Below are 27,483 nucleotides of genomic sequence, written 5' to 3'. Positions count from 1 at the left end.
AATAGAATAAAGCAGTAATAGTTCAAGTTGTCGGTAATCTGTATTAACGGAGGCAAAGGCCAATAACATTGAGGTGCAAATAAGACAGCTGGTTGATAGTTGATACTTATTACCAAGATTATTTATAATCCACATGTTGTACAAAAGATTGGAATGCTGAAATACAGACAAATTCTTTCTGTCACCCTGGATGTCAACGAAAATAAGGTCATTGTCAACATAGCCCAAATAGTCCAATGTATGAATGTGAAACCATACTGCAAAGAAGGTGGAGCAAAAAAAGGTAGTTTCAGCTTCTAGACCAAAATTTCTTAGCTTCACTCCATTCAGAATTAGGAATGTCAATCAAATGTTAAGTACTCAATGTAATGCTACAAACTATCTCTATCAAATGTTTCTTAGTCGCGCGTTAGTAAGAATGATTCCTCTATCTTGCTTTGCTTGCTTCACACTAGTCTAGAGACTCTTCCTTGAAGATGGATCCAATCCAGTACTGGGCTCGTCCATGTACACTACCTGAGACACATTTATAAAAGTATGAGCATAGATCACTGATACGTCGCCAACGTATCTATAATTTTTTATGGTTTCATGTTGTTATCTTGTCAAACTTTGGATGTTTTATATGCCTTTTATATCTTTTTTGGGACTAACCTATTAATTCAGTGCCAAGTGCCAGTTCCTGTTCTTTCCGTGTTTTTGACCCTTTTTCAGGCGGAGTCCAAACGGAATAATTCTTTCGTGATGATTTTTTATGGAAAATATCAAAAATACCGGAAGAAAAAGATACCGGAGAGGGGTCCCGAGGAAGCCACAAGCCGTGTTGGCGCCGCCCCCCCCCCCCTCAGGCCGCACCAACCAAGCTTGTGGGCTCCTTAGGGGCCCACTTGACACAACTCCACCGCCATCTGGTCCTATAAATCCAGAAACCTCTAGAAAGAAACCTAAAACGGGAGTTCCGCCGCCGCAAGCCTCTGTAGCCACCAAAAACCAATCTGGAGCCCGTTCCGGCACCCTGTCGGAGGGGGAATCCATCTCTGTTGGCCATCTTCATCATCCCGGCGATCTCTATGATGAGGAGGGAGTTGTTCACCCTCGGGGTTGAGGGTATGTACCAGAAGCTATGTGTTTGATCTCTCTCTCCCGTGTTCTTGAGATGTCTTGATCTCGATGTACCGCGGGCTTTGCTACTATAGTTGGATCTTATGATGTTCTTCTCCCTCTCCCTTCTTGTAATGAATTGAGTTTCCCCTTTGAAGTTATCTTATCGGATTGAGTCTTTGAGAACACTTGATGTATGTCTTGCACGTGTCTATCTGTGGTGATCAACTTGCGGGTTTGTTACATTGGGAACCTATGCATATTGGTTGGCACACGTTTGGATATTCATGTGAGTACTTGATGTATGTTTTGGTGATCAACTTGCGGGTTCGTGACATTGGGAACCTATGGATAGGGGTTGGCACACGTTTTGACTCTCCGGTAGAAACTTTGGGGCACTCTTTGAAGTTCTATGTGTTGGTTGAATAGATGATTCTGAGATTGTGTGATACATATCGTATAATCATACCCACGGATACTTGAGGTGACAATGGAGTATCTAGGTGACATTAGGGTCTTGGTTGATAAGTATCTTAAGGTGTTATTCTAGTACGAACTCTATGAAAGATTGAACGGAAAGAATAGCTTCGTGCTATTTTACAACGGACTCTTGAATAGATCAATCAGAAAGAATAACTTTGTGGTGGTTTCGTACCCGACAATAATCTCTTCGTTTGTTCTCCGCTATTAGTGACTTTGGAGTGACTCTTTGTTGCATGTTGAGGGCTAGTTATATGATCCAATTATGTTATCATTGTTGAGAGAACTTCACTAGTGAAAGTATTAACCCTAGGCCTTGTTTCCACGCATTGCAATACCGTTCGTGCTCACTTTTGTTACTAGTTACCTTGCTGTTTTTGTAATTTCAGATTACAAAAACCTATATCTACCATCCTTATTGCACTTGTATCACCTTCTCTTCACCGAAATAGGGCACGTATACAATTTACCATTGTATTTGGTGTGTTGGGGACACAAGAGACTCTTTGTTATTTGGTTGCAGGGTTTCTTGAGAGAGACCATCTTCATCCTACGCCTCCCACGGATTGATAAACCTTAGGTCACTGACTTGAGGGAAAATTGCTACTGTCCTACAAACCTCTGCACTTGGAGGCCCAACAACGTCTACAAGTAGAAGGTTGCATAGTAGACATCAAGCTCTTTTCTCGCGCCGTTGCCGGGGAGGTTAGCGCTTGAAGGTATATCTTTAGATCTTGCAATCGAACCTTTTTGTTTCTTGTTCTTTCGCTAGAAAACTACAAAAAAATGGAATCGAGGATGCCTCATATACTCCATCTTTTCAATGTCTTTCGTGAGCATGATGGGAAGGAAAATTGTGCTCAAGTGCTGAAAGAAGAATTACATAGAATGCTTGGCATAGAATACGTGAATGATGAGCATGATTGCAATGTTGTTAGCATGAATTCTATGAATACCCATGATGGTAATGATATGCAGAGCCACAAGCTTGGGGGTGCTATATTTGTGAAGATGATCTTTTTAGTTCTTCCACTTTGAATGATCAAAATTATTTTATTGAAAGCATGCCCCCTATCTATGATGATTATTGTGAGGATACTTATGCTTTAAAGAAGAGGGATGATAAAACTTGTCATACTCTCGAGAACCCCTTTGTTAAACCTTGCTTTTTCATTGTGGACACAATTTGTAGTGCTCAAGTCTTTTACGATACTCCCACTACTATTCTTGAGAATAGATTTTCTTATGTGGAGAGTAGTAAAATTTCTATGCTTGTAGATCATGAAAAGAAAGCCTTAGGTGCTGGTTATATTGTTGAATTCATTCATGATGCTACTGAAGATTACTATGAGATAGGATCATATGCTTCTACTTATTGCAATAGTGTCAAGCTTCCTCTCCATATGTTGAAATTTTTGAAGCTATGCTTGTTTTGCCTTCCTATGCTAGTTGATTCTTGCTCCAATAAATTGTTTGATCACAAAATCCCTATGCATAGGAAGTGGGTTAGACTTAAATGTGCTAGCCATTTGCTCCATGATGCTCTCGTTGTGTTTCAATTCTTACCTTTTATGTGAACATCATTGAAATCAATGCCTAGCTAAGGGCGTTAAACGATAGCGCTTGTTGGGAGGCAACCCAATGAATAATTTTTTCTTTGCTTTTTTGCTTCCTGTTTTGTTTTCTCCACACCATCAAAATTATGTTATGATTGTGTATTTTGTGTTTCTTTTTGTGTTTGTGCCAAGCAAAACCGTTATGATTAGTCTTGGTGATGATTGTTTGATCATGCTGGAAAAAGACAGAAACTTTCTGCTCAAGAAAAGAATTTTCATTTTTATTCTGTAAGAGCTTTTGAGTTGATTATTTTTGCTGCTGATTTCTATGTCATTTCTTTCGACTCTCGTAATTTTTCAGATTATTTGAAGTACCAGAAGTATAAGAAGTATACAGATTGCTACAGACTGGTCTGCTGTTAACAGATTCTGTTTTTGTTGAGTTGGTTGCTTATTTTGATGAAACTATGGATAGTCTCGGAGGGTACTAGCCATGAAAAGTGAAAATACAGCAACCCAACACCAACATATGTAGAATTTAAGTTTGCTACAGTACCTAAGGAAGTGGTGGTTTGCTTTCTTATACTAATGTTATCACGAGTGTTTGTTTAAGTTTCGTGTTGTGAAGTTTTCAAGTTTTGGGTGAAGTTCTTATGGACAAAGAGATAAAGAGTGGCAAGAGCTCAAGCTTGGGGATGCCCAAGGCACCCCAAGTTGATTCAAGGATTCTGTAAAAGCATAAGCTTGGGGATGCCCCGGGAAGGCATCCCCTCTTTCGTCTTCGATCCATCGGTAATGTTACTTGGGGCTATATTTTTATTCACCACATGTTATGTGTTTTGCTTGGAGCGTCTTGTACCGTAGGAGTCTTTTATTTTTGTTGTGTCACAATCTTCCTTGCTGCACACCTATAGAGAGAGACATGCACTCACCGTGATTTTGTCGAGCTTCACTTATATCCTTTGGTTATACAATTCAGCTCACATGTGCTTCACTTATATCTTTTGAGCTAGTTGCTTTTTCTCTATGTGCTTCACTTATATCTTTTAGAGCACAACGGTGCGTGGCTTGGTAGTTGATCTATGCTTTGATAGTAGTCTCAAAATGGGTAGTTATCCAAAGGGATATGAAAACTTCCACCTTCATGTGCATTGAATAGTTAGAGAAGTTTGATTCATCTCAATTAGTTTTGAGTTGTGGTTGTGGTAATATTGAAGTTATATTAGTATGGTGTTGTGGATCTAGAAATACTTGTGTTGAAGTTAGTGATTCCCATAGCATGCACGTATGGTGAACCGCTATGTGATGAAGTCTAAGCACGATTGGTCTATTGATTGTCATCCTTTGTGTGGCGGTCGGGATCGCGCGATGGTTTATACCTACCAACCCTTCCCCTGGGAGTATGCGTTGAATGCTTTGTTTCGATTACTACTAAAACTTTTGCAACAAGTATATGAGTTCTTCATGACTAATGTTGAGTCCATGGTTTAGATACACTTTCACCTTCCACCATCACTATCTTCTTTAGTGCCGTGCAACTTTCGCCGGTGCATAAAATCCACCATTAGTCTCCCTCAAAACAGCCACCATACCTACCTACTATGGCTTTTTCAAAGTCATTCTGAGATATATTGCCATGCAACTACCACCATGACATGTGCCACAGCTTCTACATTGCCATTGCATGATCATAAGATAGCTAGCATGATGTTTCCATTGATGTCTATGCCATGCTAGATCATTGTCACGGTACACTACCGAAGGCATTCCATATAGAGTCATCATTGCTCTAAGTTTTGAGTTGTAAGTGTGATGATCATCATTGATGGAGCATTGTCCCATGTGAGGAAATAAAAGAGGCCATCGAAGCCCATCTACAAAAAGAGGCCAAAGATGCCCACACAAAAAAAGAGGCCAAAGAGCCCACCAAAAAAATGAGAGAAAAAGAGAGAAGGGACAATGCTACTATCTCCTTTCCACACTTGTGCTTCATATTAAGCACCATGATTTTCATGATTGAGAGTCTCTCGTTTTGTCACCACCATATAGCTAGTGGGAAATTTTCATTATATAACTTGGCTTGTATATTCCTATGATGGGCTTCCTCAAAATTCCCCTAGGTATTCGTGAGCAAGCAAGTTGGATGCACACCCACTAGTTTTCCTTCAGAGCTTTCACATACTAATAGCTCTATTGCATCTCTTGCATGGCAATCCCTACTCATTCACATTGATATCTATTGATAAGCATCTCCATAGCTCATTGATATGCGTAGTCAATGTGACCATCTTCTACTTTTTTGTCTCACAACCTCCACCACTCCATTCCACCTATAGTGCTATAACCATGGCTCACGCTCATGTATTGCGTGAGAGTTGAAAAAGTTTGAGAAAGTAAAGGTGTGAAAACAATTACTTGGCCAATACCGAGGTTGTGCATGATTTAAATTCGTTGTGCAAGGATGATAGAGCATAGCCAGACTATATGATTTTGTAGGGATAACTTTCTTTTGGCCTTGTTATTTTGAAAGTTCATGATTACCTTGCTAGTTTGCTTGAAGTATTATTGTCTCCACATCAATAGCAAACTATTGTTTTGAATCTAACGGATCTGAACATTCATGTCACATAAGAGGAGTTACAAAGGACATCTATGCTAGGTAGCATGAAAGCATAAAAAATTCATTCTTTATCACTTCCCTACTCGAGGACGAGCAGGAGTTAAGCTTGGGGATGCTTGATACGTCTCCAACGTATCTATAATTTTTGATGGTTTCATGTTGTTATCTTGTCAAACTTTGGATGTTTTATATGCCTTTTATATCTTTTTGGGGACTAACCTATTAATTCAGTGCCAACTGCCAGTTCTTGTTCTTTTCGTGTTTTTGACCCTTTTTCATGCGGAGTCCAAACGGAATAATTCTTTCGCGGTGATTTTTTATGGAAAATATCAAAAATACCGGAAGAAAAAGATACCGGAGAGGGGTCCCGAGGAAGCCACAAGCCCTGTTGGCGCGGCCCCCCAGGCCGCACCAACCAAGCTTGTGGGCTCCTCAGGGGGCCACTTGACGCAACTCCACCGCCATATGGTCCTATAAATCCAGAAACCTCCAGAAAGAAACCTAGATCGGGAGTTCCGCCGCCGCAAGCCTCTGTAGCCACCAAAAACCAATCTGGAGCCCGTTCCGGCACCCTGTCGGAGGGGGAATCCATCTCCGATGGCCATCTTCATCATCCTGGCGATCTCCATGACGAGGAGGGAGTAGTTCATCCTCGCGGCTAAGGGTATGTACCAGTAGCTATGTGTTTGATCTCTCTCTCTCGTGTTCTTGAGATGTCTTGATCTCGATGTACCGCGGGCTTTGCTACTATAGTTGGATCTTATGATGTTCTTCTCCCTCTCCCTTCTTGTAATGAATTGAGTTTCCCCTTTGAAGTTATCTTATCGGATTGAGTCTTTGAGAACACTTGATGTATGTCTTGCACGTGTCTATCTGTGGTGATCAACTTGCCGGTTTGTGACATTGGGAACCTATGCATATGGGTTGGCACACGTTTGGATAATCATGTGAGTACTTGATGTATGTTTTGGTGATCAACTTGCGGGTTCGTGACATTGGGAACCTATGCATAGGGGTTGGCACACGTTTTGACTCTCCGGTAGAAACTTTGGGGCACTCTTTAAAGTTCTATGTGTTGGTTGAATAGATGATTCTAAGATTGTGTGATGCATATCGTATAATCATACCCACGGATACTTGAGGTGACAATGGAGTATCTAGGTGACATTAGGGTCTTGGTTGATAAGTATCTTAAGGTGTTATTCTAGTACGAACTCTATGAAAGATTGAACGGAAAGAATAGCTTCGTGCTATTTTACTACGGACAATTGAATAGATCGATCAGAAAGAATAACTTTGTGGTGGTTTCGTACCCGACAATAATCTCTTCGTTTATTCTCCGCTATTAGTGACTTTGGAGTGACTCTTTGTTGCATGTTGAGGGCTAGTTATATGATCCAATTATGTTATCATTGTTGAGAGAACTTCACTAGTGAAAGTATGAACCCTAGGCCTTGTTTCCATGCATTGCACTACCGTTCGTGCTCACTTTTGTTACTAGTCACCTTGCTGTTTTTGTAATTTCAGATTACAAAAACCTATATCTACCATCCTTATTGCACTTGTATCACCTTCTCTTCGCCGAACTAGTGCACCTATACAATTTACCATTTTATTGGGTGTGTTGGGGACACAAGAGACTCTTTGTTATTTGGTTGCAGGGTTGCTTGAGAGAGACCATCTTCATCCTACGCCTCCCACGGATTGATAAACCTTAGGTCACCCACTTGAGGGAAAATTGCTACTGTCCTACAAACCTCTGCACTTGGAGGCCCAACAACGTCTACAAGGAGAAGGTTGCGTAGTAGACATCAATCACCTGGTGACCGAGGAAAATAAATATGGCGTCGAAAGTTGTACGTTTGCATCTCCAATCAGCGAGATGGCGACACTAAGACGACTCTTCATGCCACCGTTGTACTTCCTTACTTGCTTGTCAGCAACACCACCAAGAAGTAAATTTACACTTCCTAAGGATTCTTCGATGGCATAGAAATCATTTCCATCAAATGTCAAATCAGAAATCATTTTCATTTCGGTAAGTCTTTTTCAGGTTTCTTTGTAACTCCATAGAACAAAAAGGTAGTGTTACATATCTTACATTGTAAATCTATGTTAAGTAGAGAAATTTAAGTATCAAAAGCACTAGCATACACCGCTTTTTCATCTAAAACATATATTGGATGCACCTTAGAGATTATGCTAATGGACTATGTAATTAGTGAACTGTTATAACTTACAAGGTCCAAAGCAGAGCCACTCAGACTCTTCAGCCGACCATAAAACTGGAGATGGTCTCTGCGAGTCAGCATCTCGCATAGCATACTGCATCCCAAAAATAGAGGCAATGTAATGTGAGAATGAGAAGGAATTTATCATGAACTTGACCAAAATTACTGAGAGATTATTTTGGAACAAAGAAGTGCATATCCTACTCATTCTGCGGACAAAACCCCCTGGTGTTGTATATGTTTTCCATGTCATTATGTATGCTGAAATCCTATAAAAAGCATTCCGTCATGTTGGCTTTGAAAACCCAATCATCTCTCATGCATCACCAAGAAGGATGAATTCCACAATAGGATTAAGACACCACAACTAACCAATGATAGTACACAACTTTGAACTTTGAAAAGGAGTTAGTAATTTAATCATGAAGAAAGATGGTTAAACTGAACCGCAGTACATATGAATAATAAAGAAGATTGCAAATGAAAGAATCAGCATGGACAAGATTATAAAATTAGAATTAATGTGTTCAAAAAACGGAAGTTCGGACATAAAGGGCTTGATGTCTTCCACATGTACATTGTAACACAGTTAGGATATAGCAAGTCAATTAAGGGTGACCAACCATGCTAATAAAAGAGCTATTGCCACCTCCATTAGGACCAAGAATGCCCAAACACTCTCCATACGGTAAAGCAAGTGATAGACCTTGAATAGCATATTTATCAGGTTTACCATCCTTTCCATGATATACTTTCTTGAGATCATCACAAACAACGACGTAGTAACATATATCAGGTGAAAATTTGAATTGTATGCAGGAGTGATGAACTGTAATATAATAACTTACTTCTATAATAATGGCTAGCTTCTCCATTTCTACATGGACATCATTATTGGCAACTTCATTAACAGTTATCCTTCTCCAAGTGGGGTTCTTCCTTAGGAGACGTTTGATGATGGAAAGGAGACCACAACTATTTCCAACTGAAGCAGCATAGTCAAAATAATATGCAACGGGAAGCAAAACTAACCACTCAACAATAATAATGATCATCACATCCCTCATTCCGTTTGTACGGTCATTTAGATCACTCCATCGCATGCAAGGATTTCCTGTTTATGAAGCCCTAATAGCATAGTGTCTAAGCTCATATAATCCTCGGTATAAACAAAATGCAGGTATTATCTCCAGAACTGTAATCCAGTGTACTACGGTAACACAATAGGAAAATTATGGTGAGACTCGAATATGCAAGGGTGCAAGATTGGTCTCAAAATGGATGGTATATGTTCATCAGAAAGAAAGATATTTACTTGCTATGGCATTGTTAAAAATAAAAACTATAATTAATTATATTAAACAAAGTTAATGTGAACTTTTAATAGGTAAAAACTCAAAAATTTACTTAAAATGATTGTGAACTTACTTGGAAATTCCCCACCTTCAAGAAAATTCCGAATAAGAGATCCTGCCATTAATCCTAACCCAAATATGTACACATATGCAATTGCTGGCACCAAGAAGATAAGAAGCAACAAATTCCACATACCTTACAGCAATGAACAATACATAACGAATGCAAAAATAAAATGGTAAAATAATTTATACCTTGAGCAGTATTAACATTCGAAAAGAATGTTGCACCTAGGAAGGATAATACAATCTGCAAGTTAATGAAACTGAAGAAGAAAACAAACTGGATATTGTAGTCATTTGTCTTGAAAAATTTAGAACTGCAAAGTAACAGCTGAATTAAGATAAATGGCTTGATAAGTGCTACTCCCTCTGTCTCAAAATAAATTTTGTTGTCTTAGTACTCAATTGTACTAACTTAGTACTAAATTTACGACACTTATTTTGGGACAGAGGGAGTATTAGTGTGTGGCTCCAATAGTTGTGGTCACTGACAAATCGATCCAGCAACGGTGCCATCAAAAAAGACTATATATGATACAGTTGACACTTGAGACCTAACACTGATCAACAACTCTTTATATTAACTTCAGTTTTCAATCGCCTTTCTATATATATTTGCCAAAAACATAAGGAGGGCCAGTGTAGGTTGTACAATACATTTTATAGGAAAATTACAACAACATAAGCCTACCTATGCGCCACATTTTCTAGGAATGGTATTTTTATACAGTAAGGGAAGTACAGAACAAGTCATGAACATTAACATTTGATTCATGTGATGGAAAGTATTTCTTTATTTCTTGGTGAATCCTTAAACAGACAATCAAAGTTGCATGCAGATTAAATCAACATTAGAGCATTTCTATGTTTCAAAACCCAACTGAAATCATATGTTGTCTTCAGGCATAGTAACTATTAAGTAAACTAATGGAACTTTCTCTTACCAGTTAGCCCTTCACCCCCTTTAAGCAAAAAAGTATTGCTCAAATCTCTGCCAGGCCAATGAACATCAAACAAGCTGATTGCCTTGTTGTATCCAGCAAAAAGCCTACACGCCACCATATCCATGTTGAGTACAACAGTAAAAAAATATTATCAGTTTAGAGATACATACACTTTTTTCCATTTTAGCGACAAGTAATTCCAGACGGAGGAAGTATTAACTAATACAATAATAGATAAAGAATCATGAGGTCGAGCAACCTCACCTTGTCCGGCAGGCCTTGTGTGGCCCTCCGCCGGTGGTGGCCTTCCTCTTTCGCCGCTCGTTACGCCATCGGTGACCTCACTCCCGCTGCTGGCGCTGGCGCTAGCGGCAGCCGTGGCCTTGGCGGCGTGGATGACGCGGGAGAAGGTGTGGATGATCTGGTACATGATGAGGCCGACCTTGGGGGAGTCCCGGAGGTCGCCATGCAGCTGTGTCGCGAAGTCCTGCACCTTGGCCAGGTCGTCCACCACCTACTCGTACGTGAATTCGAATACTCTCCTGCTCCACCTAGCTCACGCGCACAGCACAACACAACAGAGCAGCAAGGCGAGGGCGAGGGGGAGCTTGAGGAAGGTAGGTGGAAGCATCGTATATATGGTGGCTGGCGATTGGCTAGATGCACGCGTGTAGGCAAGCGAGGCGGAGGCGTCGATGAGCGGGACGAGCGGAGCGGCGGCGGCCGTGTGCGGGGCGAGCGGGGCCAGAGGGGGGTTGCGGGAGCAGTTCACAGTTGATCGTGGCGTTTTCTTTTCGTCAGTGACGAGGGACATTTCATTAGCGACGAGGATTTCGCTAACAGAGTAATCAGTCCGTTGATTAAGTGATTAGAGGTTCAGATTTATAGTTGGATCTTCCTCCTCTTTCTTTTTAGTGGTAGTAGATTAATGCAATATGAATATTTCATTTAAAAAAATCCCACATGGTTCTCATAATACGATTCACACAAATTTATATTTTTTGACACTAATGTCTGATGTGAGCTAATTATAAATGTGATTTTTCACATCAAGGTGGGGGGTGCTTTGGAGGCTCCATGAGTTGGATTATGTGGTGGATATATATTACAAAGAGGCTTAATTTTTTTTTGTCTTGCATGCACTTAGTCTGCTCGTAATAGGAAGTATCATATATATACTAGTATCATGCATATGGTGCTAGTGTATGATACTACTTTCATAATGCATAGTATCATAAGTTAGTACAACATTTAATATGATATGGTATTATAATATGATATCACATCTTTTCTTTCATCATTTAATGACGTGTCACATCATCAAATAGGTCTAATTGACATGCATAATACTATTTATAATAGTTTCATTATGATCAACCTATGCAAGAGGAAAGTGCAAAGAGGCTTAAGAAGTTGTTGCGTTACATAAACTGGCTAATCTTTATGCATGCCAACTAATGTTAGAATTGGTGCATTATAAAACTTTTTTCTCTTGCCTTGCAATGCACTGACATGTCAGCTAGTCAATATCTCCTCCGTCATTGCATGTGACTCGGCTTGCACGGACTGGGCGTCCGCTATCAAGGTGTTGCCGCCGGCCTTCACCATGGGCTTCTCGCGGCTCGCCTCGCCCCCACCACAAGTGCACAACGAGCCTCCCCTCCCCAGCGCTTGGCTGGATGACGTGATGGACGACTCGGCAACGCCCCCTGCCTCGCCACTCCTACACGCGGCTCTGTCTCCGCTGCTCTCAGCCTCTCACCGGCTGTGGTACCGGACTCTTGGGAAGACGCCACCGGGGACGCCGCTGAGGACGAGGCCAGGCAGGTCCTTGGCGACCCCGCGGCGGAAGAACGCGCTCCAACCCCCGGCAGCAACCTTTTTGTGCGCCCTCAGGCACCTCTCCTGCCGTGCCCTGCGCCTGCACTCCTGATGCCTAAGCTGCCCGAGGTGCAGCCCACTTCTGAAACCAGGCGCAGTGCCCGTTTGATCAACAAGCCAAAAATGCACGCCATGGATAAGGTCGTCCATGTCCTAAACACCAAGATGGGTGTTGCTGCTGAAGGAGTCCCTCTGCTGGATGCGAGGAAGGCTTACGTCCACAAGTTCAGCACCCCGCTTCCGGACAAGGCGATTGAAGCTCTAACTCTAACCAAGCTCTTCAAGCTCAACATCCGCAGCATGGCCGAAGCGGACGAGTCGCTCATTGTCATGGGAGGTCCAGGAGGGTGCGAGCCAGATGCCCAGGACGTGACTGTTTAGTTCCTTGCTTTCCTGCTGCGTTTCGTCGTCTGTATCACTTGTGGACAAGTCTCTCTGTTCATCTTTTAAGTTATCACCTCACCTTGGTTGTTGTCACTATGATCGGACCTGATCTCTCCATCGCTCACTGGAACACCCGCGGCTAAACGAACAAGGTCGCAAAGACACCGTCCACGCCTTCCTCGCTGATACCCGTTGTCATATTGCTTGCATACAAGAGACCAAGCTCGACCACATCGATCAACAAATGACTTCTTATATCGGCGGTCTTAGACTTCACTCCTTCGCTCACCGTCCGGCCATCGGCACCCGGGGCGACATCCTCTTACTCTGGAACGAGGATCATGTGGAGGTCTCCAACGTGCACCTTAGCACTCACTTGATCTCGGCTAGCGTCTCCATTCGCGCATGTGGTACCTCCTTCAAGCTCACTACGGTCTACGGCCCTACATACCACGCCGAGAAAGAAGCCTTTCTCACAGAAGCTATTGCCACCAAGCCTTCTGATGACTCAAAATGGCTCATCATTGGGGATTTCAACCTTATCTACCAAGAGGAGGACAAGAAGAACAACAACCTGGACTTCCGCCTCATGGGTCTCTTTAGAAGAGCCCTCACCAACTGTGAGCTTAAGGAGCTGAAGCTGCAGAACCGGAGGTTTACTTGGAGCAATGAAAGGGAGACCCCTACTCTTGTGCGTCTGGGCCGGACTTTCTGCAACGCTGCTTGGGACCTCATGTTTGAGAATCATGTGCTGCATGCCCTGTCCTCATCCCTCTCGGACCACTGCCCCCTCCTCCTTTCCAACCAGAGTGTCCCGCGAAAACCACCTTTCTTTCACTTCGAGTCCTTCTGGACCAAAATATCGGGGTTCAAGGAGGTGGTCCAACAAGCTTGGTCTGCGCCCTCCTCGCACTCACAGCCGGTCCATGTCATCAATCACAAGCTCAAGACCACGGCACATCGGCTCAGATCTTGGAGCAAAGGCCTCTTCTCTGATGGCAAACTGCAACTCCTCATGGCCCTGGATGTCATTCTGCACCTGGATGTTGCTCAAGAGTCCCACGCACTCTCCCAGGAAGAAAGATGGCTCCGTGCTAACCTGAAACGTCGGGTTAAGAGTCTCGCTGCTCTGGAAAGATCCCACAAACGTCAAGCCTCCAGAATTCTCTACCTCCGCGAGGGCGACGCCAACACCAAATTTTTCCATGTACGAGTTAATGTGAGGAAGTGCAAAAATCACATCTTGAGACTCAAGCATAACACTGGCTGGGTTGTGGCTCACGATGATAAAGCCGGGCTGATCTTCGACCACTTCTCCCGCGCTCTAGGTCGGCCTCCTTCTCGTATGCTGGACTTCAACTGGGACGCTCTGAACCCCACCACCCACCCCCTGGAGGACATGGGCCTACCTTACTCTGAAGGTGAGATAAAGGAGGCTATTGATGACATGCCCGCGGACAAGGCTCCGGGCCCTGACGGTTTTACTATCGCCTTCTTTCGCTCTTGCTCGGATATAATCAAGGATGACCTTATGACCACCATCAATGCCTTCTCCGAGCTTTCGGCGTCCAACTTCCACATCATCAACACAGCCAATGTCGGGCTTCTGCCTAAGAAGGACGGTGCGGAGGCCATATCGGATTTCAGGCCCATCAGTCTCATCCATGTGGTCCCGAAGATCATCGCCAAATCTATGGCACGACGTCTCAGCCCGAAGATGAACGACATTGTTTCCCGCAGTTAGAGCGCTTTCATCAAGTCTAGAACTATCCACGGAAATTTCATGTGCGTCACGAACACCGCCCGCCGGTTACACCGCAGCAAAACTCCATCCCTTCTCATCAAATTGGACATCGCCAAGGCCTTTGACACTGTTCGCTGGGATTACATGCTGGATCTTTTGCAACGCCTCGGCTTTCCTCAAAGATGGCGGGCCCTCCTGACGACTCTCTTCACCACGGCCTTCTCTAGAGTTTTCCTCAACGGAATCCCTGGGAAGGACATCTTGCATGGTCGCGGTCTTCGTCAGGGCGATCCCCTCTCACCCCTACTATTCAACATCGCCATCGACCCTCTTCAAAGACTTCTGGAAAAGGCTACGAAATCCGACCTGCTGTCTGCTATGCCTGGAGGTATTCAGGGCCCCAAGGTCTCCCTCTGTGCGGACAACGCTGCCATTTTTCTATCCCCCACGACACATGATGTGGAAGGCCTTGCTAGCATACTACAGATTTTTGGGGTAGTCTCTCGCCTCGTGACAAATGTGACCAAGAGCTCCATCGCTCCCATCCAATGCGCCAACATCAACTTGGAGGAGATTCTGGCGAACTTCCCGGTGACTACGACCCCCTTCCCCATTAAGTACCTGGGGTTACCCCTATCCCTCGAAGACTTAGGCGTGTGAACCTTCAACCCTACATCGACAAGGCGGTGGCTCGTCTTAGCCCGTCGAAAGGAAAGTTCCTAAATCGTGCCGGGTGCACTGCTCTGGTTAAGTCCGTGCTCTCCTTCATGCCAATCTTCTTGCTGACGGCTTTAAAGGCTGACAAAGGCATCCTCAAGGCCTTTGCGAAGATCAGTCGCGGCATGCTGTGGGCCTATAAGGAGGCGATTAGTGGAGGGAAATGCAAAGTCAACTGGCAAAAGGTCTGCCGCCCCAAGGAGCTTGGTGGTTTGGGGGTTTTGGACCTGGAGAAGTTCTCCCGGGCCCTGAGGCTTCACTGGTTATGGTATGAGTGGAAGGCTCCTGAGAAGCCATGGGTGGGCTCTGAAACCCCCAACGACGCCTCCGACCTTGCCCTCTTCGATGCGGCTACTCGTGTCACCATCGGAAACAGCGCTAAGGCCTCCTTCTGGTCGTCTTAATGGCTACACGACGCCCCGCCAAAAGACCTGGTTCCCCTTATTTTCAAGGCTTCCAAGAGGAAGAATCATACGGTCCAGGACGCTCTCGCTGATAACAATTGGATCTCGGACATTGCATGGATGCATTCACGGTCGAACAAATGGAACAATACGTCCGCCTCTGGGAGCTCCTGTCGGATATCCAGCTTCATCCTGACACTGAGGACTCCATTACGTGGTCCTTGACCCCTAATGGGCCCTACTAGGCCAGCTCTGCCTACAAAGTCCAATTCCTTACCTCTTTGCCCTGCCAGTTTGGGAACATCGTATGGAAGACCTGGGCCCCTCCAAAGTGTCGTTTCTTTGCCTGGCTCGCTGTCCAGAACCGCTTAAGGCCGCTGATCGCTTGGCGAAACGCGGATAGCTGCACCAACCTACTTGCCAGCTCTGTCGTACCTCCCCTGAGATGGCACAACACATTCTTTTCGAGTACCGCTTCTTCAGACGTATCTGGACGGCCGCGGCCTCTTGGTTGTCTTGTCCAGACCTCATCAGCAGGCCTAAAGTCATGGACTATTGGCTGGCCGTTTCAAAGTCCACCACCTCCTCCCCAAAAGGCTTACGCTCAGCTATCACGCTCATCACTTGGTAGATCTGGAAAGAAAGGAACGGTCAAGTTTTCAACAATAAGTCCTATGCATAAGATTAGGGAAGAGGGAAAGGACCGGATCCTCGCCGGTGCTAAAAATCTGACGGATCTTGTAGGTTGATCCTCTTTCCCCCTTTGTCGGGGGCGGTGTTCGCCCCCTTTCTCTTTTTTTTTTATGGCTCTTTCGTTCCCCTGTTTGCTTCTTCTATATCAATATAAGGCAGAAGATTTTTTGCCCGTTTCAAAAAAAAAAGAATGTTTTCTTTAAGCTCTGCGAACTACACGGAACTGGACCTCTCCAAACGTGACCCCAACGGCACATCTCATACGTGGACCAACCAGACGCAAGTATAGTCCTTCCGAGAAAGAGAAAGACAAATCAAACGGGTTCCAGAAAGATCAGCGACGTGCGTCAGCTTCAAACCAACACAGACTTCGTCCAATTGTACGCTACCGCAAGTGTTTCGTCCGCTTATCTGGTGATGAAGAGCAGGCGTAGCCGGGACGGGGTGCGTAGGATGGGAGGAGGCGGATAGCATGGGCTGCGTATCATGCCACAATGTTGTTGATAGTTTGTACGCGAACAATTCTCCTTTTGCTGAAAAGAGGCCGGGTGTACATCTGTGGTCATTCATGGTACGCATGGGAAGAAGACGCACGACCATCTTTCCTTTTTTGAATTTTCCCACGACCATATTCATGTGGGGAGCTGCTAAAAATAAACTTTAATCCCGAGCTTAACATGGCATGTGGTTGTGAATTTGTGATGTGAAGTGAACTGGACCATTAGGTGTTAGTTTTATTAGATGAATAGGGATTTAGATCATTTCTAGCAAATTCCGTAAAAGGTCGAAAAATAACCGTTGATATGCGGTTTGGGACGAAAATAAATGTTCATTCCACACCCCGTTAGACGGACAGTACTAGATAAAAAATCAACCGCCTCTAAAAATAATCTTGTAGCCAAGATATTTAATTTTAAAGTCGGTTTTATATTAGGGCGACCTAAATAATCACGCGACGGTTGGTGGGAGAGAAATTTAAGCCTAATTGTCACCAGACCGGCATCAGACTCACTGGAATGTGGCAAAACTGCACCACGGTGTTCCAATTCCATGCACTGAATGCACACCGAGCTTGGTTCGTGAGCCACGAGGTGAAGGATCTGCGTTGGGAGGCCAAGGTCGTGCTGGCGTGTGCTCCCAGCGGGCAGCGGCTTCTCAAACAGGCTACATCGGTAGTACAAGACCGTGCGCGTGAACCAGTTCGACATGGACACGACTACGTAGTCGTGCTCCTTGGCCGCATGCATCCACCACTCATCGGGCTCGTCGAGGTGGAGGTTACCGGGCCGGACGAACACCTCCCCCTGCCGACTGGGGGCTACCGCCGCGGGCAAGCATCTCGTCAGGCGACACAGGGCCTAGAACGGCTCAAGAATAAGGAGACGACGAAGTCTTGTGCCGGTAGCGCGAGTGCTCGAACCCATCGGCACTCCACCTTGTTGAGATCTCACAAGATGTGGTGGGGAAGAAGACAAAAAAGCATTGACATGTAGGCCTTTAGTGGTGATTTACATTTATCATACTTATTTCACGGGATGTTCTACTCGAGGTCGTGTAATACCATAAAATCGTTTTGCAATATACCTTAAATTGTTTTGCAGTATCTATTTTTAAGAAATCTGTTAGAGATGCTTTTAGGGCATATCCAGTGCTAACCCTTAAAATGGACGCATTATTTGTTTGTGGATTGGTCCGAACTAGTCTCACACTAATGCGGGAGCTGGCCATCTGACAATGTTCCATAAATGTTCATTTATGCATGTGCATGTCGTGGTTGAGGAGAGAGAGGGGATGTTCACATGTCCGTCCTCCTGCCTTTTTGTTGGCTAACTGGATGTACAAACTCCCCCAAAAGCCTCCTCCCCCAAGATTGCTTCTAGTTTGCGGGAATTTGAATGTGTGAATGAGTTTGCGCATGCTTTAAGAGTAACATTGGATGGCAAAACAAGTATGGACACCCACAAAGGACATATAAGGGCGATTTGAGGGTGTGTGTGGTGGAGATGTACTTGGCCGCTTTCGTTTCATAGAAACAAAGCTAAGGGTGTCTCCAACACCGACCCTCAAAATAGGCACTTTACTTATACGTGGATTGTTCTCTTGATCTAGGTATGAAAGCCGACCTACCAACTTTATTGAACTTGTTCTTCAAATGTCAGTTATTTTTTAAGCCCGCAACACTCAAAATAATTGCATAAAATCTCCAAGGAGTGAAACTATGCAAATGTTACACTAGTTCATATGTAAATATTACAATCCAAAAAAAATTTAAAATAAAATAGTATAACGCACATGTCATAGTTCTTCCCTTTAAGCCCCCATATATGCTCAATCATATCTTTCTTAAGATGCTCATGAGTTCCTCGATGCCGAATCTATTAATGCATTTGGACAAACTCCTCAAACGTGCTTAGAATCTAACATGCGAGTTGAATAGGACCACTCATGTTCTCAAATTTCAGCCCTTTGGTTACATCTTCACCCTCATCGTCCATGATTATGTTGTACATGATCACACAATATGGCATAACCTCCCACAAGGTCTTTAGATCCCATATTTTTTGCAGCTTCGAACAACTGTAAAACGGGCTTGGAGCACTCCAAATGTCCTCTCCACATCTTTTCTAGCTCTTTCTTGTATTTGAAAAAGTGGGTTATTTTGTGACCAACTAGATCAGAGATAGTCTTGACGAAGATTACCATGAAGGATATATATCATCAACTAAATACCAACTTACATTGTAATCATGACCATTGATGGTATAGTTGTATGGAGAAGCTTGTCCTTCAATCAACCTAGGAAACAATGAAGACTGTTACAACAATTTTGTATCGTTGTGAGACCCGTACATGCCAAAGAAGTGTCAAATCCAAAGAACTTGTGATGCACCAGCTTCAAGAATGATGGTGTGATTCTTAACATGGCACTGATGTTGGCTTGTGAGACCCGTACATGCCAAAGATGTGTCAAATCCAAAGATCTTGTGATCCACCTGCTTCAAGAATGATGGTGTAATTCTTAACATGGCACTGATGTTGGCCTCGTTGAGCATATGGGCAGTTCCTCCATTTCCAGTGCATGCAATCAAGAGATCTATACCTAGCCATCCTCTTGCTTCTGAGAGTGTCATGAGTCTTTCGGTGTGTGCAAGAGTTTGTTCTCTCAAGTATTGGGATCCAATCACCTCGACCACCACAGTAGCAAATATGACCAAGGCGTCTGTATTGTGGTCTCACACATCTGGAGGTACTCATCCCACGAATATGAGGCCGTGCCATATGCAAGCATCCACAGTGCAGTTATGCACCTGTAATCCAAAAAGTCCAGAATTTCCTACAACATCCTTCTTCAAAATGAAGTAGTCATCGTAGGCCCGTACACCATTGTAGACGTGATCGAATACATTTTTCCGCATCCAAAAGTGTTAGCAAAAATGTCTATGAATAGGGCATCGTAGTAATTTGGTAGGCCATCAGTGTCAAGCGCACCGACATTGTGCTTCGTTTCGACAATCGACGAACCTTGATCTCTCACTTGACATTGAGAACATGTTTTTCCGCACGCTCCGCATTTGCAAAGACCGCCTGCATTATCTCATTTCATGCACACCCCTCGTCCTCGGATGTGTCATCAGACGACTCAACGTAGTTGTCATACAAGTACTCCAACTCTGAATCCAATGCTTCAGAGAGAGGAGAAAACATTGTCAAAAATTTAGTGCCATCATTTTGTCAAAACACTTGTCGGCGTTGTGACCTCCATAGGCAGCATCTGCAGGGGCATATGGTACCTGCATGGTGGACGAAGGAGAGGTGGAATGACGACGTAGGCAAAGCGGCGTGGCAACCAGCTGGAGCAGCAGAGGTCCGACAAGACCTTGGCGAGTGACCGGAGTGGTACAATGACAGCGGCAACAAGGAGGAAGCGAACACAAAACAAGGCTCCCGGTAACTTTGCTCTAGTTTGTGGTATTTCGAACAGTCGGACGAGTGCACATGCATATACAGAACGTCGTTGGATGACAAACAATGTTCGGATAGCTTGGCATAGACGTTTACGGAAGATTTAATGGTTAGCTTTGGGATGCCTCAACATAACCTTTAGATAGAAGGTTCACAAGGAGGGATCAATATGCCTTCCTCACAACATATGTTATTTGAAGTACTTAGATATTGATATTTTTTAACAAAAAATTAGTCAAACTTATTTTTTATAACACAACACAATTGTAGATGCTTCAAACACATACATATATTTACCTCTATAAATGTATACACACATCCTATTCCTACCAGTATCATTGAACGAACATCATCCGAACAGCTAAAATAAATTTAGAAAAATACGTACGGGAGATTTAAGGGTTAGCTTTGGGGATGTCCTAACATAACTTTTAAACAGAAGGTTCACAAAGAGGGATCAATATGCTTTCCTCACAACTATGCTTTATTTGAAATACTTAGAAATTGATATTTTTAACAAAAATTTAGTCAAACTTAATTTTTATAACATAACACAACCGTAGATGCTCCAAACACATACATACATTTACCCCTATAAACGTATACACATATCCTATTCCTATATCCGAACAACTGAAATAAATTTTAAAAAATACAAACATAGTGTTAAATCTAATTCTTGAACCCGATGGGCTGGTTGCACCACATAAAACCTAACCATCTAAGTTATGCTCACTTCGCAGACTAAGACAAAATAAAATGCAGAATATAAAAGAAGAGGAGCGGTACCATCAACAAACTGGAAATATAAGTACTCCCTTTGTATCAAAATATGAGAGTTTTTTCTCAAACAGTGTCTCGTATTTTCAAGGGAGTAGAATGGAACAAAGAGCGGGCTATGTTCTAAATGGGCGTGATACACTGGCACGAGTTAATTGCAAAAGAGTACAACAAGTCGGGCCGTATTCATAAGTTGGTGTCATCTTTCAAACTTTTTTCAAATACATACCAAGATACAGGCAGTATGTTGCAATCCTTGTATTTCTACGTATAGATGCCCTTTCTGACATATATGACCCACCAGTCAGTCCCGTAAAGAAAAAACCGGCCCGAACCGCTGCGGCTGGGGGGAAAACCGTCTCTCTCCCTCTCCATGCGGCTCAAATCAGCAGGGGGGAATCCCGCTTGCACTTGCATCTCTTTCCCAGCCCGACTCCCTCTCCTCTCTCCCGGCCATGGCGGCGGCGACTCCTCGAAGCATAGTTGGTGGTGGCGGCGACGGCGACGTCGAGGGTGACGGCGGCCACATCGTTTCGAGCGGTGCTTTAAGAGGAGTAGCTTGGGGTGGCGGCGACGACGACAGCGAATCTTATTCGTCCGATGGCGAGGGCTCGTGCGAGTTCTCCGAGTGTGGTGTGTCCAAGGCGGGGATGTTGAGGCTAGCACAGATTTGGGTGGCGAATCCAAGTACAAGCCATCTTTGGACGTCTGGGATCGGCGGCGTTGAGTAAGTTTTCTTGATAAATTATTATTAGGGTTAGATTTAATTAGTTCCAGTTTGTGAAATTTATAGTATTGGGGATTTAATAAAATGGGGATTTAGGGTTAGATTTAATTAGTTCCAGTTTCAGTTTCTGAAATTTAGGGTTACATTTGTGTCATGTGATGTAAATTCATCACTGACAAGTGCCATATTTTTGAAATTTATAGTAATGGGGATTAGGAATAGGAATTTAGGGTTAGATTTAATTAGTTCCAGTTCCAGTTTCTGAAATTTAGGGTTACATTTGTGTCATGTGATGTAAATTTATCACTCACAAGTGCCATATTTTCTGAAATTGTAGTTTATATCCAGTAATTTGGGATGTTGCCATTCATTTTCAAGATCTCGCCAGTTTACAGTTGAAACTGTGCAGTGATGATATTGTCCTCTCTAGTGTGGTAGCACTGATGGAGACACAAGGCTATGGAAGCACTGACTCGGTGTATTTTGATAAAGACATAGGATTTGATGGTCTAGAGAAAATAGATACCAATGCTAAGTTGCAACAGCTCAAGAGGCAGCACAAGGATGCCAAGTTGTTGAATTTGTCAGTGTATAGGGGGAGTGCACCTATCTTTGAAGATGTGCTTGTGACACAAGAGAGCCAAAATGTGGTTGGAAGACAAGAGAGCAGAAATGAGGGAAGAGAGCAGAAGGGCAAGCTCAAGCTTAAACAAGTAGTGGAAGAAGATAGTACTGATGCATCTTCATTTGATTCCGAGGGTCCAAGAGATATTGAAAACGATCCTTACTTCATGGGGGTATAGGCCAAAAAAATGAGGGAAGAGGGCTTACATTAGAATAATTTGAACAGGAAGAAACAAATGATGATGAAACAAATGGCAGTGGACTTGATGATGAAGTGCTACCAGAGGGCTTACATCAGTTGGATGAGGAGGATCATGTTCTTCAAGAAGGAGAACACATTAGTGAGCCTACAATAAAGAGGAGGAAATTGCCATTGGGTAGAGGACCCACTAGCAGGTCACATTCCAGTGCCTTACAAATATTTGAACCAGATTTTAAACCCTCATCAGATGAAGAAGAGAAAGGTTTCCTTGAGGAAAGTGATGATGATGGGTTTGAGCTAGCTAGTTTTGTACCACCTAAAGGAAGGAAGAGCAGGGCAAAGAAACATCCACCTAGGAAATGGTATGATGAAAATAGGGAAGAGCCACATAATCAATTATGTCTGAAAATGTGTTTCAGAGATCAGCACCAAGTCAGGGATGCTTTGTTGAGCTTGCACATCAGTCAGAGTAGATCTTTTCAGTATCACAGGAATTCAGATAAAAGAATTATTGTGGAATGCAGAACAAAGAAGATATGCAAATTCTTTATGGTGGCAGCAGTTATAAAAGGAGAGAAAACATTTGCAATAAATAAAATGAGATTGCAACACACTTGCCCTACTACTACAGATAAGAGTAGGGTCACTGCAAAGTGGCTTGCAAAGACATATGAGCCATTGTTTAGATCTGATCTCAATACTAGCATTCAGACTATGATTGACAACTGCCAAGAGAAGTATGGTATAGATGTGCCAAAGGCAATGGCATATAGGGCAAAAAATCAAGTTGTTGAGAATATTCTACACTAGTGGAAAACGGGCCTTTGGCCGAGACCCTTTAGTCCCGGCCTGCCTCTGGGCCGGGACTAAAGGCCCGGCCACGTCGCCCCAATTCTCAATGCCTCCCTCGAGGCTTTAGTCCCGGCCCTTAAGGAGCCTTTAGTCCCGGTTTGTGTCCCAAACCGGGACTAAAGGGCTACGCGGTGGGCAGTGGTGGTGGCAACCGTTCGTATCCCCCTTTAGTCCCGGTTGGTGGCTCAACCCGGGACTAAAGGACTAACACGTGGCCTGCCGTAGTGGTGGCGACCGTTGGTATACCTCTTTAGTCCCGGTTGGTGGCTCAACCCGGGACTAAAGACCCAAACGGTTTGCATCCCGCGTCGTTTTGGGCGATGAAAAGCATGAACCGAAGCACAGTCGCCATTTCTCTGTTTCTTCTTCTCTCTCACTCTCCCTCTCTGTTCTTCTCCTCTCTTCTTCCCTTCTCTTCTTCCACCATGCCAACTAGCTTTCATAAGGTGCCCGCACATGGCACGACCATGCTCGATGTCGTGTACACGAACCTGAGCAGCGAGGTGCCGTTTTTTCTTCAACAGTTGAAGGAAAAATGGTTTGACAACGCAGTGGATCATGAGAAATTCTTGGGGCTTGATCTGGAGTACATGGCCGATCAACGCGGTGTTGCCGTCATCCAACTATGCTTCGCACGCCATGTCTTGATCTTCCAATGGGCGAGGTAAGTTTTGAGGCTTTCTTTGATCCAAGATAATGACATTGTAAGTTTATTTGTTTCAATCATAGTTGGTTCCCTTCAAATAGTTGTAGTGAAACAATTTTGATTAGTTGAAGGGGAGCACAATCTAATTGGAATAGTGTTCCATAATCTGAAAAATCGTATTAGAATCAACTAGTGTTTAATATGTTCCATTGGAATCATAGTTGGTTGCCTTCAAATAGTTGTAGTGAAACAATTTTGATTAGTTGAAGGGGAACACAATCTGATTGGAATAGTGTTCCATAATCTGAAAAATCATATTAGAATCAACTAGTGTTTAATATGTTCCATTGGAATCATAGTTGGTTCGCTTCAAATAGTTGTAGTGAAACAATTTTGATTAGTTGAAGGGAACACAATCTGATTGGAATAGTGTTCCACAATCTGAAAAATCTGATTGGTTCAATATGTTCCATTGAAATCATAGTTGTAGTGATACAATTTTATGCGGTGTTCTTTGATCCAAGGTTATGAAAATTGAATATAGCTAGTGATCTCTCTAGGTTCCATTGGATAGCAATATGATATGTCATAGTCATGAAAATTGCATATAGCTAGTGATCTCTCTAGGTTCCATTGGATAGCTATAGTAATCTCTCTAGGTTCCATTGCATATGTTCTATTTGAATCCAAAAGATAATTTTCTCTTTAGTTGTAGTGAAACATGTTTCCTTATTGCAGCAGTATGTAACATTTGTTCCATTTTAATTTGTTTCTGTTGCAGGAGTGACAAGCATTGTCCAGAACTCATGGACTTCCTTCGCAGCGGCATCACTTTTGCTTCTGTTGACATAAGGAACGACAAGCTGAAGATGAGGCACAACTTCGGTATTGAGATACCAGCTGGTTGCCTCGTTGATCTCCAAACGATAGTCAGGCTTCGACATGACAGGACTTCGATGGCTCATATGGCAGTTGCCTTGATCGACGATTCATATGCTGATATGAAGACGAGTTTCCCAAAGTCTCAGCACAAACTTTGGGAGAAGGGCCCACTTGATGATATCAACATTGAGTATGCAGCAAAAGATGCATACGTTTCATACGAGTTGTACCGCAAGATTCGAGTCGTCCACTATGGTCAGCGTCACCTCGAGGAAGGTGGACATTCTGATTTAGATGATTCAGACGAGTAGTGTTCTGAACGTCGAACACTTGTATATATATATATGGTAGATATTATTATGTACTGTTTGGACTAGTATCATGTACTTCTTGGACCAATTTATATATGTCTAGTTTCTGTTTGTGCCATTATAGTTTCCAAATTTGAATGGTTTAGCCCTTTCTAACTTCATTTGCTACTTTTGAATGGTTTAGCCCTTTCTAACTTCATGGTATTATGCATTTCGACCACATATATATATGAAAAGTCTTCAGTTCAAATAGGTTCAAAAAATGAAATCCCTTTTGTAACAGATCTGTTTTTTATTAAAACAGTCATTTAAAAATGAAAGAACATTAGTCCGACGTGGCGTGTAGCGGAACCACGTGGCGTGCAGCGGAATGGTGCATTTAAAAATTCAAACAGTCATTTAAAATTTTTGTGATGTGCCTTAGAATGGTGCATTTTGAACACACAAAAAGTATGGAGTTCAAATAAGTTCAAAAAAATGAAATCCCTTTGTAAGAGATGAGTTCTCGTTCGAAACGCTGCTACTTCGAGAGAGATTGTCCGTTTTGTACACGAACTGCATCCAGTTTTTGTCGTAGCCCTCTCAACTTTTTAAAACATGCTATGTGGGTGAAATGATGATAGCATGCCAACTTTCAACATTTTCAGAGTTCATTTGTAGTGCTTTTCAATTTCAAGGTCAAGTAGCTCAAAAAAAAAGTAAATGCACGAATATACCAAATCAAGTCAGAAATTGTTGAAATTTTGTGATGTGCCTTAGAATGGTGCATTTTGAACACACAAAAAGTCTGGAGTTCAAATAAGTTCAAAAAAATGAAATCCCTTTGTAAGAGATGAGTTCTCGTTCGAAACGCTACTACTTCGAGAGAGATTGTCCGTTTTGTACACGAACTGCATGCAATTTTTGTCGTAGCCCTCTCAAATTTTTAACACATGCTACGTGGGTGAAATGATGATAGCATGCCAACTTTCAACATTTTCAGAGTTCATTTGTAGTGCTTTTCAATTTCAGGGTCAACTAGCTCAAAAAAAATAAGTAAATGCACGAAATATACCAAATAAAGTCAGAAATTGTTGAAATTTTCTGATGTGCCTTAGAATGGTGCAATTTGAACACAGAAAGAGTATGGAGTTCAAATAAGTTCAAAAAAATGAAATCCCTTTGTAAGAGATGAGTTCTCGTTCGAAACGCTGCTACTTCGAGAGAGATTGTCCGTTTTGTACACGAACTGCATTCAGTTTTTGTCGTAGCCCTCTCAACTTTTTAACACATGCTATGTGGGTGAAATGATGATAGCATGCCAACTTTCAACATTTTCAGAGTTCATTTGTAGTGCTTTTCAATTTTAGGGTCAACTAGCTCAAAAAAATAAGTAAATGCACGAAATATACCAAATGAAGTGAGAAATTTTTGAAATTTTGTGATGTGCCTTAGAATGGTGCATTTTGAACACACAAAAAGTATGGAGTTCAAATAAGTTCAAAAAAATGAAATCCCTTTGTAAGAGATGAGTTCTCGTTCGAAACGCTGCTACTTCGAGAGAGATTGTCCGTTTTGTACACGAACTGCATCCAGTTTTTGTCGTAGCCCTCTCAACTTTTTAACACATGCTATGTGGTTGAAATGATTATATCATGCCAACTTTCAACATTTTCAGAGTTCATTTGTAGTGTTTTTCAATTTCAGGGTCAACTAGCTCAAAAAAATAAGTAAATGCACGAAATATACCAAATGAAGTCAGAAATTGATGAAATTGTGTGATGTGCCTTAGAATGGTGCATTTTGAACACACAAAAAGTATGGAGTTCAAATAAGTTCAAAAAAATGAAATCCCTTTGTAAGAGATGAGTTCTCGTTCGAAACGCTGCTACTTCGAGAGAGATTGTCCGTTTTGTACACGAACTGCATCCAGTTTTTGTCGTAGCCCTCTCAACTTTTTAACACATGCTATGTGAGTGAAATTATGATAGCATGCCAACTTTCAACATTTTCAGAGTTCATTTGTAGTGCTTTTCAATTTCAGGGTCAACTAGCTCAAAAAAAATAAGTAAATGCACGAAATATACCAAATGAAGTTAGAAATTGTTGAAATTTTGTGATGTGCCTTTGAATGGTGCATTTTGAACACACAAAAAGTATGGAGTTCAAATAAGTTCAAAAAATGAAATCCCTTTGTAAGAGATGAGTTCTCGTTCGAAACGCTGCTACTTCGAGAGAGATTGTCCGTTTTGTACACGAACTGCATGCAGTTTTTGTCGTAGCCCTCTCAACTTTTTAACACATGCTATATGGGTGAAATGATGATAGCATGCCAACTTTCAAC

The 27,483-nt window shown here is 42.8% G+C and overlaps 1 pseudogene; it reads right to left on the bottom strand.

The window, feature by feature from the left end:
• Window positions 1–387: 387 nt before the first annotated feature.
• Window positions 388–12,381, bottom strand: LOC123441562 (annotated as a pseudogene).
• Between the last annotated feature and the right edge of the window lie 15,102 nt (window positions 12,382–27,483).

The sequence above is a fragment of the Hordeum vulgare genome, chromosome 3H, assembly GCF_904849725.1.
Source record: "Hordeum vulgare subsp. vulgare chromosome 3H, MorexV3_pseudomolecules_assembly, whole genome shotgun sequence".
NCBI lineage: Eukaryota > Viridiplantae > Streptophyta > Magnoliopsida > Poales > Poaceae > Hordeum > Hordeum vulgare.
Note: the sequence above shows the minus strand (reverse complement) of the source record. Positions and strands in the feature narration are given on the sequence as shown.